The sequence below is a fragment of the Cibotium barometz genome, chromosome 31, assembly GCF_041138505.1.
Source record: "Cibotium barometz isolate CiBa-2024 chromosome 31, ASM4113850v1, whole genome shotgun sequence".
Lineage (NCBI taxonomy): Eukaryota > Viridiplantae > Streptophyta > Polypodiopsida > Cyatheales > Cibotiaceae > Cibotium > Cibotium barometz.
Genome location: NC_141076.1, coordinates 37164980 through 37177648, shown reverse-complemented (window position 1 = coordinate 37177648; position 12669 = coordinate 37164980). Strand labels below are relative to the sequence as shown.

General features: G+C 49.6%; 1 protein-coding gene across 2 annotated transcripts in view; it reads left to right on the top strand.

Moving 5' to 3' along the window:
• The window catches only part of LOC147620830 (uncharacterized), a 140752-nt gene that overhangs the window by 72065 nt on the left and 56018 nt on the right, over positions 1–12669 (top strand). The window lies entirely within an intron of this gene.

Here is a 12669-nt window from a genome sequence, read left to right as displayed (position 1 = left end):
GCTGAATTTCACCTTCCTCGAGCTTATGTTGAGCACGTACTTCTTCTATCTCTATCTTGAGATTTGCGATCTCTGCATCTTGGGCTGCTATCCGTGCTTCAAGCTTCTTGACTTTGACAAGAAGGCTCCGGTTGACCATATTAATTGCATTGTCCGTCTCTTTCTTGTGTTGTTGGATGGCTGCCTTGATCAGGTCTTCAATGTCGATCCTCTCCATGTTGTCTTGGGCTGAAAAAGGCTGGTTTCGGTTTAAAAATTAATTAACCCTTGGCCATAGGAAGAGCTCTGTGCTTGTCTGCAGCGCTTCCCACAGAGAGAGAGAGGCCAGAGGGGGCTGTTGCGAAGAGAGAGAAAGATAGGCAGCAGGCGGGGAAGAGAGAGAGAGAAGGAGAGCTATGTTGCTGCCTTGGGGGCCTGAGCAGGGGTGGCTGGGCAAAGGGGCGACTGAGAACAGAGAGTTATGTTGCTGCCTTGGGGGGCGGAGCGACTGAGAACAGAGAGTCAGCAGGCGGGAGAGGGAGGCGACCCAGGTTCGAAGAGAGAGAGGGAGGCGACAGAGGTTTGAAGCAGCAGGCGGGAGGGGGAGAGAGAGAGAGAGAGGGCGCAGCAGCGTGCACGAAGTGAAGTGTGCAGCGCGAAGAGAGAGGAGATGGCAAAGAGCAGAGTATGGTTTTTTATTGACACGGCGATAAGATCTTAGACTCTGAGATTATACAAGATGAAAAATTAGATCCTACTATGCCAAGTATAGGGTACCATAAGTGATGGGATATGGGAGAGCTGAATAAAAACAGTCAATCAACCTTGTATGCTGGGCAAGGGCCCATCCAAGATGTCCATCATGGGTGATACAAGAAGGCTAGAGATGTCGATAGTCTGCTGATAGTCTGCTGTGAGGATGTTTCCAAGGGGCTACTGTGATATAGGCTCCCGTATCCACTGTGGTGGGCTTTGGTGCCTCCCTATCCACCTCTCTAGGCCAGGAAATAATGATGGTAAGCTCTGTGTGTGTGAGAGAGAGAGAAAGAAAGAAAGAAAAGAAAGTTGTATTAACGTCTTCAAAAGGCCAAAATGACCTATCAGACCAAAAGGTTACATCATATCCATGAGGTACATCATCTTGGGTACAAAATAGTAATAAAGAAAGATAACAAAAATCTAGAACTATAAAATCTGATCTAGGTACATGAGCAGAGAGCTCTCATATCACCCTAATACATCCCTCATGGGCCGCTGTGACATGGTGCTCAAGGTGGTAAAACTGAACTGGCGCGAGAAGGTCCTGCGATGATGGGTGATGATGGCCCGGATCCTCCTGTGGTGGCGTGGCCGTGGGTGAGGGCCATGGGGTCTGGGGCGTCGAGCTTTGCATAGCTCAGTGGCTCTGTCGAGTGTCACACCTCTCGGCTGAGCTCCTGCACTAGCTTGTGGTCTGAGTATGGTGGGTGGATCGGCCCTCGGAGTGCTGGTATGGAAGAAGTCGGTGAGAGCTCGCTGTGTTGGTCCTCGAGCAAGTACAGCTGATCTGGATCTCACTATAAGGACTCCGTATGTCCACGGAGCTGATCTGGATCTCACTATAAGGACTCCATGTGTCCACGGAGCTCTAGAAGAAAAAGTTCCAGGCATCTTGATCCGGGAAGTCCATGATCTTGGAAAGTGGTGTGAACCCAGCTCGAAAGAGGCAGTGGAACCTCCCCCGAATCTCATAGTATAAATGGCATCGACATATGTAATGATCCTCTTTCTTGGGCTCTGTGTGACAGAGCTGGCATATCCTGTCCTCTGGTGCGGCCGCCCCAGGCCCATATCTGGCAGTCTCCACTCTCAGCTGGTGGGACGAGGTGCGGATCTGGCCGATCGCACATCTCACCCCAAAGGATAGGTGTGTGTCCATGTAGCGTGGGCAGATAATGAACCCATCCTCTGTCAGGCATAGGAGGTGATCTCTGTAGAAGGCCATCTTCGTCCCCAGTGAACCACTAGGTGAACTCCATGTCCTCCGAGTATCCAGTCTGACAATGTCCTTACTGATAACGCTGCTCCGCTCTGTGCGGTTGAGAGCAAATGACAGGGCCTCTATGCTGTACTGGAACGGGGGGAGTGCCTCCATCTGCATACCGTGCATGCCAAACCAAGTGCCTACCTGTGCATACTAGCACTCTATATCTCCCTCAAGTGTTAAGTGTCTCGAGGACTCCAGGGCTGGCCGGGGGTATCTATCAAGTGGAAGCTCCCATAGCCTGTGCCTGTATGTCACTGTCTGGAATAGAGCCTCTGTCACTATCGGTGCGGCCCCCATCTCTGCCCGCACAATCTCATGTGGCACTTATGGCTTACTCCTAATCATGCATGAGATCATCGCCACTAGGGGCCTCTCCATCGGCTTCCACCCATCATATACCTCCTTTGTATCTATCTTGGCCGGCTCTCTCCTCTGTCTCTTCTTGTGGTATAAGCTAGGACCCCAGATGGGGGCACCATACAGTAGTGTAGGTGTAACTAGAGTATCAAATAGCCAAAGCTTTGTCCTCGGCTCCTGAAACTGTATCTGTGAGCATTGCCTCTCTAGTGAGCCAAGGGCTGCATATCCCCTCATCAATCTAGCTTCGGCCGCCTTCCGCATCGAGAACTGAGGTCCAGCAAAAGTGATCCCAAGGTATACATATGAGGTAACATACTCCACAGGCTCTCCACTGTATGTAAACTGTACTGTAGATCTACTTATCCATTGTGAGGAGGTGTTAAAGATCATGACCTTGGTCTTTCCAAGGTTCACAGTGAGGTCCTGGTCCTCGCAAAAGGCCCGTAATGCATCCAAATGCCTCTGCAGCCCTTCTGGTGAATCAGAAATAAGAACAATATCATCTGCATACAAGAGGATCGGTATCAGGACTCCTGCGAAATGTGCTCTTGGTCCTCCCTGTCTGTCTATGTAATGCGAGATCTCGTCAATGTATAGACCAAATAGAGTAGGAGACAAGGGGCAGCCCTGCTGCACCTCGATAGTGCTGTGTATGATCTCTGAGTCACCTCCTGGAGCCCGTACTCTGCCTGTGATGACTGACTCATAGAGTGTAATGATCGCCCAAAGCATCTCTGTTGGTGCTCCCATATCCTGTAGTCTCCTCATCAGTCTGGCTCATGGGATTGTATCAAAAGCTTTGCGGAAATCCACAAAGCAGTAGTATATCCAATGCCAGTGAGCTCTCCCCTCCTTAATGATCCCCCGTAGTGTAAGGATATGATCTAGTGTGGAGTGCCCTCTCCTGAAGCTTGCTTGCCCCGGTGCTCTGAGTCTTTGATCCTTGGACCATCTACTAAGCTCATGCTCCAAAATCGAACCATAAATCTTGGCCAAGGTGTGACCAATCATGATAGTCCTATAGTTGTTGGGGTCCATGGGGTCACCTGCTTTCAAGATAGGGGTCCATGGGGTCCATGGGGTCACCTGCTTTCAGCCCTGTTAAAGATGTGAACCAGTAAAGGGGCTAGTGTGTCCCTAGCATGGGAGAAATGCTCGGTGAGAAGTCCATCATGATCTTGTGCTCTCCTAGTCTGCATCCTGTCAATAGCATCTCTCACAATGCTGAGGTGAAAGAAGGAAGAGTGTGGGGGACGAGGTTCGGGTGGATGAGGGAGAGGTGGCTGCTCGGGGTTATGGTAAGAGAGAGGTGGCATAGGTGTGCCAGGTGCTGGGTGAGGTAATCGGAGTCGGAAGGCGATGATCCTGGAAGATTCTCCGGGCTTCCTTACAGTCCCTTCCAAGAAATAGCTGGTATAGCTCCTACTCAAGCCTGGCTAGGTAGGGTCTCTTCTTTCTCCGTGTGAGACGCCAAAAGATCACTCACGCCTGCTAGTGAGTGGTGGATCCTAGCGCCATCTCCCGATGTAGACGGGCTCGGGTATCACGACATTCCTCGTTGTACCAGTTATTATGTGGGACAGTCCCTCTTGGTGATGTAGGGGTGGCTCTGGAGTGCGGGAAGGCGGCTGCAGCGGATGTATGGAGGGTGGCTGAGAGGCGTGCGGTAAGCTCATCAAGTGGGATGTGGGGGTCGAGCTCGGAGAGGATGCGGTAGATGCGATCAAAATAGATGGAAGAGGTCTCTCTGGTGAAGTGGCATCTCAGACGGTGATGGGGCAAAGTAGGTGGTTGGATGGTGTATCGGCATGTGAGGGAGAAGGCTAGGTATGCATGGTTGGCTGCAACACCGATGGGGCGAGGTGAGATGGTAAACTCCGGAATGAATGGGATTAGAGAGAGGGATCCCATTAGATAGTCCACTATACTGGCTCCATTTCCGAAGGGGTAGGAGGTGAAGGAGTTGGATCTAGGCCACCTAGCCAGGCCTTTATAAATGGCTAGCCTATGAGCCCCGCTGAGGGCTAAGAGATACTCTCCATAGTCTGTGTGGGCTGCTGTATCCTATGATGTCCGCTCCAGATCTGTACCCATTGTGTCAATCTCCTGGTACATGGGATCATCTGTCTCAAAGAAGGGTACCTGTGCACCTGCGGTGCGGGCATTGAAGTCTCCTGCCAGGAGGATGTCCCCTAGACTGGAAAACTTCATTATGTCATCATAAAGGGGCAGGTACGGGGACTCTCCATGGGTGGCATATTTAGAATTGGAGGGTGCAAAGTAGCACACTGCAAGTGAGATGTCTCGGGCGCTCTCTCTCTGGATTCTCACCCACAAAAGCCGTGCGGCCTCATCCCGTTCGACCACCTGTATCACATGTTGAAGCTCCTCCCTGTATAGTAAAGCCACCCTCCAGACCCTCGGGGACCCCCTACTGTGCGTGGGTGTGGGCGGTGAACAGACTCCCATCTGTATCCTCCCACCTCTGGAAGGCGACTCCCCTGGCGCACTGATGTGTCTCTGTGTATAAGACCGAGTCTCTCCCTCTAAATGTCTCCTCGAATAGACCTGCATCTGTCCTCAAGGCGCCATTGCAGTTCCAAACCGCAATATCTAGCTTGGTCTCATAGGTCTCGCACCGTCATTGGGCACGTCGCTCGGTGATGATCACCCTCCCATCTCTGTACATTGCCCATTTCCTTGCCTTCCGTGCATCCAAAATGCGTGGCATGCACTCCCTCCTGTGTGCCACCTGTGCTATTCTGAGATCGTCTTCAAGGTAAGTCTTTTCTCCTTTTAGTGCCCGCCTTTTGGTAAGGAATGCTTGCCTCGCCTCCAACCCTGCAAACTTGAGGATGAGTGCGCGTTCCTTGGTGGTGTCTTTCCCCACCCTCCATGCCTTGGCGAAGGGGGTATCAGCGATTTCTAGCTTTCTGCATAGTGCTACGGCGTCCTCTTTCGGCGAGGCTCCTTCCTTCCATCCCACCACTCTCACATTCAATGCCCTAATCTTCCTTCTTTTCTCCTATTCGAGTGTGTCATTGATGATGTTGGGGGATGATGGTGAGTTCCGTTGCTTTTTGGCAACCTCAATCCAGCTGCTTTCTTCTTCCACTTGGTTCTGTGTCTTCTTAATCACCTTGGCCCATGTGGTTTCCTCGTTTGCCTTCTTCTCCTCTTGTTCTTGGAGGGTCTTCATTTGCTCTCTAGTGTATTCAGCTCATCATTGAGGGATGGCTGAATTTCTCCTTCTTCAAATTGAGTACGTGCCCTCAAGGTCTCGTTTTCCACTTTAAGGGTGGCGACTTGGGCCTCCAGGTCTGTGATTAGTGAGGTGTGGTGGCTGGTTTTTGTGTCCAACATTTGGACCATTTCCTCCTGCATCTTGCTTAGCTGAGTTGCCATGTATGCCTGCATGTCTACCTTCCCACCTATCCATCTCCTCTTGCATGGAGGCACGCAACTCAAGCCTAAGGTCATCACTATCCTTGTTCTCCCCGAGCTTCTTTTGTAGGTGCTCAATGTCGGTATCCTGCATTTTGCATACTTCTCTCATGGTGGTCAGGCATGTTTTGATATGGGGGTCGCCGATCTTCAGTGTGCTTGCCCAAATCGACCTGTATTTCCTCTCCTTCTCACCTCTAGTCCTTGTTGCCGGTGAGTTGTCCATGTTGGACTGAAGGGGTCCCCTTCTAGTACTGATTTTGGTCCTTAGCTAGTGGCCCCCATAGATGGCCAGCTGCAAGTGGGGAGGCAAGTAGCAGCAGATAGGATTATGTTGCTGCCTTGGGGGCCTGAGCAAGGGCTCGTGGGTAAAGTGGAGGCGAAGAGAGAGAATCAGCAGGGCAGGTGGGTGTCACGACCCTGTGTTTTTCTCTGGACAGTATGCAGGTGTGCACGGGGACATGGTGGACAGTGTGAATGGCATCAGAGGCGGCTCCACTTTTGGGAGACACGCGTTTCTCTCTCATGCTTTTTGGGAGGCGCCAGCTGCATCTATAGGGGTATACGTTTTCGAGAGGAGACTGGCGTGCTGGTTGGGTTGCAGCATAGGGAGGTGTGTTTTTCTCTTGGACCGTGGGTCAGTAGGGCGCAGAGGACTAAAGCGCGCTCTCTCTCTCTCTCAGACAGCTCCAGAGGGGGGGCGACAGACACAAATTACCACATTTTTTCAGAGATCCATCCCCCTCCCAGCCCCTACACGGCAGGGAATTACTCTCCAGAGAGCAGAGACACTTAGAGCCCGCAGGAGACAGAGGACACCTGGCTTTTGGACACCACGCCTATACCAGAGAGAGATGACAGAGATCAGAGCTTAGTTTCAGAGAGAGGGTGCGGAGCGACTGGCTCGCTTCAGAGCACACCCAGGCATGTTCTTCAGGGAGCTGTGGACACCCCCTTCACTGATGTATACCATTTTATACCCCCAGTATGGTACAAGATGGAGCTAGCTAGGTTGCATATCATGATTGTATACTCCATGCATATAGCTTTGCATTCTCCTAGTAGTAGAGCTCCATCCCCTTTTGTTCAGTACTTTTTCATTTTGTTGGGATGACAGAGGATACCCCATACAGGTACTCCGATTTGTCTCATAGGCCGAGTTCGGTCTTTTGGAAGACGTTAATAAAATCTTTCTTTCTTTCTCTCTCTCTCTCTCTCTCTCTCTCTCTCTCTCTCTCACTATGGTAGATATCCAGGCCATCCGGCAGAGACCCATGCTAGAGCTCCTAGGATGATTACGACTCCAGCCATATACTGTTGTACTCACTGTCACTTTTGTAGTCCCCCATATTCATGTATTCATGTATCCATGTACTCATGTACCCCATTTTGACTAGTAGCATTAGCTTCCCACTCTCCCTAGTTGCTGCTTTCGGATGCCCGCTACTACTGATGTATCGTGGGGCTAGATACTTACATTCAGTTCTTTCTTTTCTTTTCCAGACAGTGTATCAGATGTCACATGGTTGTAACTTTGGTCTCATAGGTCACTTTGGCCTTTTGAAGACGTTAATATAACATTTCATTTCATTTCATCTCTCTCTCTCTCTCAGGCTCCTGGACAGTCTATGCCACATGTTAGTGGATACCGATGGGAGACAGCTTGTAGACAGGAGACTCGTTCAGAGCATAGAGGACGGGGCTCAGGAGGAGTGGCAGTATTGTTTAGAGAGGAGCTACAGCCACTGATACATATAGTCCGCAGAGATGAGCAGGCTAGGTACATGTGGGTTAGACTGAGGGCAGAGACGGGCAGATATCTCTACATTGCTATATGCTATTTTGCTCCTAGTACATCAGTGTATGCATCACCTAGCGGGCAGTCTCCCTTTTCTATTTTGGATGATGACATTTGGGAGTTCTCCAGGGATGGTGACATCATTCTCCTGGGGGACTTCAATGCCAGGACCGCCCATAACCAGACAGTATTTTATGATACCTCAGAGGAGATGTTGAGGGAGCTTGATGTTAGGGATATGGGCCTATCTAGACTCTCACAGGATGAGGAGCATACAGTGTATGGGCGGTATTTGATAGACATGGGGACTGCACATGGATTGGCCATCCTGAATGGCCTACAGAGATTCCCGACATCGGGCGGTTTCACTTGCTTTCCACATAGGCATGGTGCTAGTACAGTGGACTATGTTATGGCTCAGCCCAGTCTCATTCCCTCTTTTCAGGATTTTATGGTAGGCACTAGGCCGGTTGGAATAGCAGTGTATCTCTCTCTCTCTCTCTCTCTCCCCCTTGGAGGGTGGCGGGCTCTGACTGCAGGCAGCGCATAGCTCAGCAGGGAGCACAGGCGGGCAGACTGTAGGCAGCGTACAGTTCTTCAGCAGGCTCACCCACGGGCTTCTCTCTCCTTCTCTTGCTACAAGTCGGGTAGTTGCACACACAGGGCCCTTTCTTTTGTGCAATAGACTGGCGGGCTGAAGGGCCATGTCTCTCTCTCTCTCTCTCTCGCTAGGAGGCGGGACTGGATTCAGCATGTTTTCTCTCTCTCTTTGAGGACTGGCAGGGCTCGATAGCAGGAAGCGTCGGGTTGGACAGCAGCCTTGCCCATGCGTTTCTCTCTCTCTCTCTCTCTCTCTTTCCTCATAGTTGTTTCAGTTTCAGTTAGTTGTTTAGTTGTTTTTAGCTTTCCTTACACAGACATTGTATCAGATCCACCAATTGTTGTAACCTTTTTGGTCTCATAGGTCATTTTGGCCTTTTGAAGATGTTAATATATCATTTCATTTCATTTCATTTCTCTCTCTCTCTCTCTCTCTTTTGGGAGGAGGGGTGTGGCAACTTGGAGAGTGGATTCCAGGGACTTTTTATGGGCTATTTTTGGTTGGCAGCAAATTCAGCTATGTGCTTGGGTTTCCGGCAGCAAGTACAGGTCACTTGAATATGTTCCTTGGCATGGGAGTGATGCAAGCTCGCATGGCTGCATGCTCAAGGAGCAGATTGTTTTCTTCTTGCTGGAAAGGAACAGAGGGACCTACAGTTATGGGCATCTCTATGTTTCCAGATGTTTCATGAGGGAATAGGTAACTAGATGTATGCCGTTGTTGGCACTGTTGTTGAATGGTGCTATAGATGGTTCTGTATGGAAACAGGACAAAGGTTTCAAAGGGAAACATGCCTAAGGGTTTCACGTGGAAACAAGTCGTAGGTTTCTTGAGGAAACATGTTTATGGTTCTCCAGGAGATAGGTCACATGCAGATAGAAGGTACATGAATAGACACATGTTTGGTACAGCCTTGCTACTGATTGGGCAGAGGATAGGGAATCCACGACAGAGATGGATAATACCCTTGGACGGTAGCGAGGGTTTGGTACAGGTGTGTCGACTGTATGGTATGCTGTGCTGTGATGCGAGTTCTCTTCTGGGAGATAGTTTTGGGAGTTTGTGTTGTGATTGAGAAGCATTGGATGTGTCAGGGTGTGATGTTGTTCATAGGGTGAGAGGCTATGGATGGTTGTGGCAGCCCTGTACATGGGAGAAAGCTTCTGTATGCAGACTTAATGTGTGAGAGTCTTTTGATGTGAACAATGGCTGAACTTGTTTGTGGATGCCGAGTGGATATGAAGCCATGATGCAGGGTCTTTGTAGGCTTCATGAGTTCTGTTGGGACGGCTGAGTTTTCTAGCCTTATTGTAATCAAAGCTCATATAGTCAATTAAAGAAATACCGCAAGGGGTGCCACTGCGTTTTGGGGCCAATCGCTGTTCGTGTACTGTTTGCAGGAGCACTTTAGCTCCCCCTGTTTGTTTTCCTTTTCCAGTTCCTCAAAGGTGTTGAAGTGTTTTGTGTGCAAGTTTGTTTTTGCACCGCCCTTTGGTTTAGTCTGAAGGTTGGAGGCCGGTTTACAAGGTTTAGTTGCCGAGACATCGTCGACTTACTCAAGTAGGCGAGTCCGTGGTTGCTCTGGTTTAGACAATCGCCAACTTTCCTAAGGGGGCGAGCTCGTGGTTGTCTCATGAGAGTCACATCAAAAGCTTCAACATGTGGAAAGTGAAAAGGAAGTGCAGGAGGTAGTGCAAGATTGTGTGTCTTTGCCTGTATGAGGTGAAGAGCAAAAGCTGAAGATGAAGCGCAGGAGAAAAGACACGGGCAGGAACAAGAAGCAGTTGAAGTGTTATGGTGCAAAAGATGGGTTGAAGGCTATGGCTTTCGACACTTTGTCACTGGTGGTATCTTCACTAAGGCTTCATTGGTTCAGAAGACAGTTTCTTTCCATGTTTAGCAGTGGTGATCTACTATGCTTCATTGGGAACTTGTGCTTACCACCTGGGTGGAGTGCAAGCAGGTTTTGGGTGCCTGAGGATGTATCAGATGAGGCTCAGACGGAAGTGGAGGGACTTGATGAGGTTCTTATTCCCGAGCAGATTCTGGACACAAGGAAAGAAAGGTACAAGGTAAAGTTTCCCGTCGCTATCTTGCGAAGTTCAAGAACTGTTCACCGATGGATGCAAAGTGAATAGAGGAGGGTGACTTAGGAGATTCACCTCAGGTATTGCAGCTTTATCTTGATGCGTTTGAGTTGGAGCCGACTCTTGCTACGGCTCATTCAGGTTCAGCGGAGCATAGGTCTGGAGCATTGCCTGATGCTCAAGAGAGGGGTAGCACCTCCGCTCCCTTGTTTACAGACAGGCTCAGTTGTCATCTAGGAGTTGCTTGGTGACATCTTTGTATTCACCCGAAGGTACTAGAGGCTGATAGTACATCTGCTTATGGGACTTGTATGATATTGTGTACTAGTCACATGAGATGGTAAAGTTGGGTATGGTTCACAGTCGGCCGCACCATGAACTATAATTGCAACTATGGATAACTCTGGGCATAGGTCTTGCGAGCAGTCCTAGAGTTGGTTTGGTTCATGGATATATGGATCGAACTCTATTTGTGCCTGTATGCATACACTTTTTGAGGTATTATTGTGTTCTGGTGCCATTGGATCCTGGTACAAATGAGAATACATTGGGTAATACTCTGGATTGTGTTGTGTGATGCATGTATATTGGTATGATACATCAAGTACTTTATTATGTTCATGGATGCACCACTGGGTGTGGCTCCTGCGGGATGGCCATGAGACATATGTGGGAAGTACTTAGTGGATGTATTGTTTGGATGCATTGAGTGCTTTCATATGCTCATGTTGTACCATCAGTCGTGGGTCCTGTGGGATGCCCATGGGCGTAAGGCTTGTGAGCAGCCCTTAGACTGTTACTTCAGAGTAGGTAGAACATCTTGAGGAGCATATTGTTTACGAATGCATATATGTGTCATGCATATGTGTGTCATATGTAGAATGATGCATGGTTTTGTTTTTGGCTAACACAGGTTACGTGTCTCCACTTGGTTTTAGACTTTTGCTCCAGGTTTTGAAGGAACAAGCAAGAGTTGTTTGTCACTTTCACGTGACGGTGTGGCCTTATTGTGGAGGATGATTGTTTCATCACCGAGATGCACTTGAGGGCCATTGCTTTTGTCATATGGGGAGTCTTTGCTCAAAAGATGCCTTACTGTGCCATTGAGTGCAATTGAGGACGCTTGCTATTTTTCAAGAGGGGGGTATGTTACGACCCTGTGTTTTTCTCTAGACAGTATGCAGGTGTGCACGGGGACATGGTGGATAGTGTGAATGGCATCAATTTTGAGTTAAAAAGGAAACCCATGTGAGGACAACCCCAAGTGTGAAGGGGACAAAGAGAATTTAATTTGAAAGGTTTTATAACCTTTGGTGGCCCAAAAGCTAATTTGGGAGGCTACTCCACTTTTGGGAGACACGCTTTTCTCTCTCATGCTTTTTGGGAGGCGCCAACTGCATCTTTAGGGGTATGCTTTTTCGAGAGGAGACTGGCGGGCTGGTTGGGCTGCAACATAGGGAGGTGTGCTTTTCTCTTGGACGGTGGGTCAGCAGGGCGCACAGGACTGAAGCTCTCTCTCTCTCTCTCTCTCTCTCTCCCCCCCCCTTGGAGGGTGGCGGGCTGACTGCAGGCAGCGCATAGCTCAGCAGGGAGCACAGGCGGGCAGACTGCAGGCAACGTACAGTTCAGCAGGCTCACCCACGGGCTTCTCTCTCCTCTCTTGCTACAAGTCGGGTAGCAGCACACAGGGCCCTTTCTTTTGTGCAACAGACCGGCGGGCTGAACAGCCATGTCTCTCTCTCTCTCTCTCTCTTGCTAGGAGGCGGGACTGGATTGAGCATGTTTTCTCTCTCTTTGAGGACTGGCAGGGCTGGACAGGAGGAAGCGTCGGGCTGGATGTGAGGAGGGGTTCGGCAGCTTGGAGAGTGGATTCCAGGGACTTTTTATGGGCTGTTTTTGGTTGGCAGCAAATTCAGCTATGTGCTTGGGTTTCCGGCTGCAAGTACAGGTCACTTGAATGTGTTCCTTGGCATGGGAGTGATGCAAGCTCACATGGCTGCATGCTCATGGAGCAGATTGTTTTCTTCCTGCTGGAAAGGAACAGAGGGACCTACAGTTATGGGCATCTTTATGTTTCCAGATGTTTCATGAGGGAACATGTAACTAGATGTATGCGTTGTTGGCACTATTGCTGAATGGTGCTATAAATGGTTCTGTATGGAAACAGGACAAAGGTTTCAAAGGGAAATAGGCCTAGGGGTTTCACGTGGAAACAGGTTGTAGGTTTCTTGAGGAAACATGTTTATGGTTCTCCAAGAGATAGGTCACATGCAGGCAGGCAGAAGGTACAAGAATGGACACATGTTTGGTACAGCCTTGGTACTGATTGGACAGGGAATCCATGACAGAGATGGATAATACCCTTGGAAGGTAG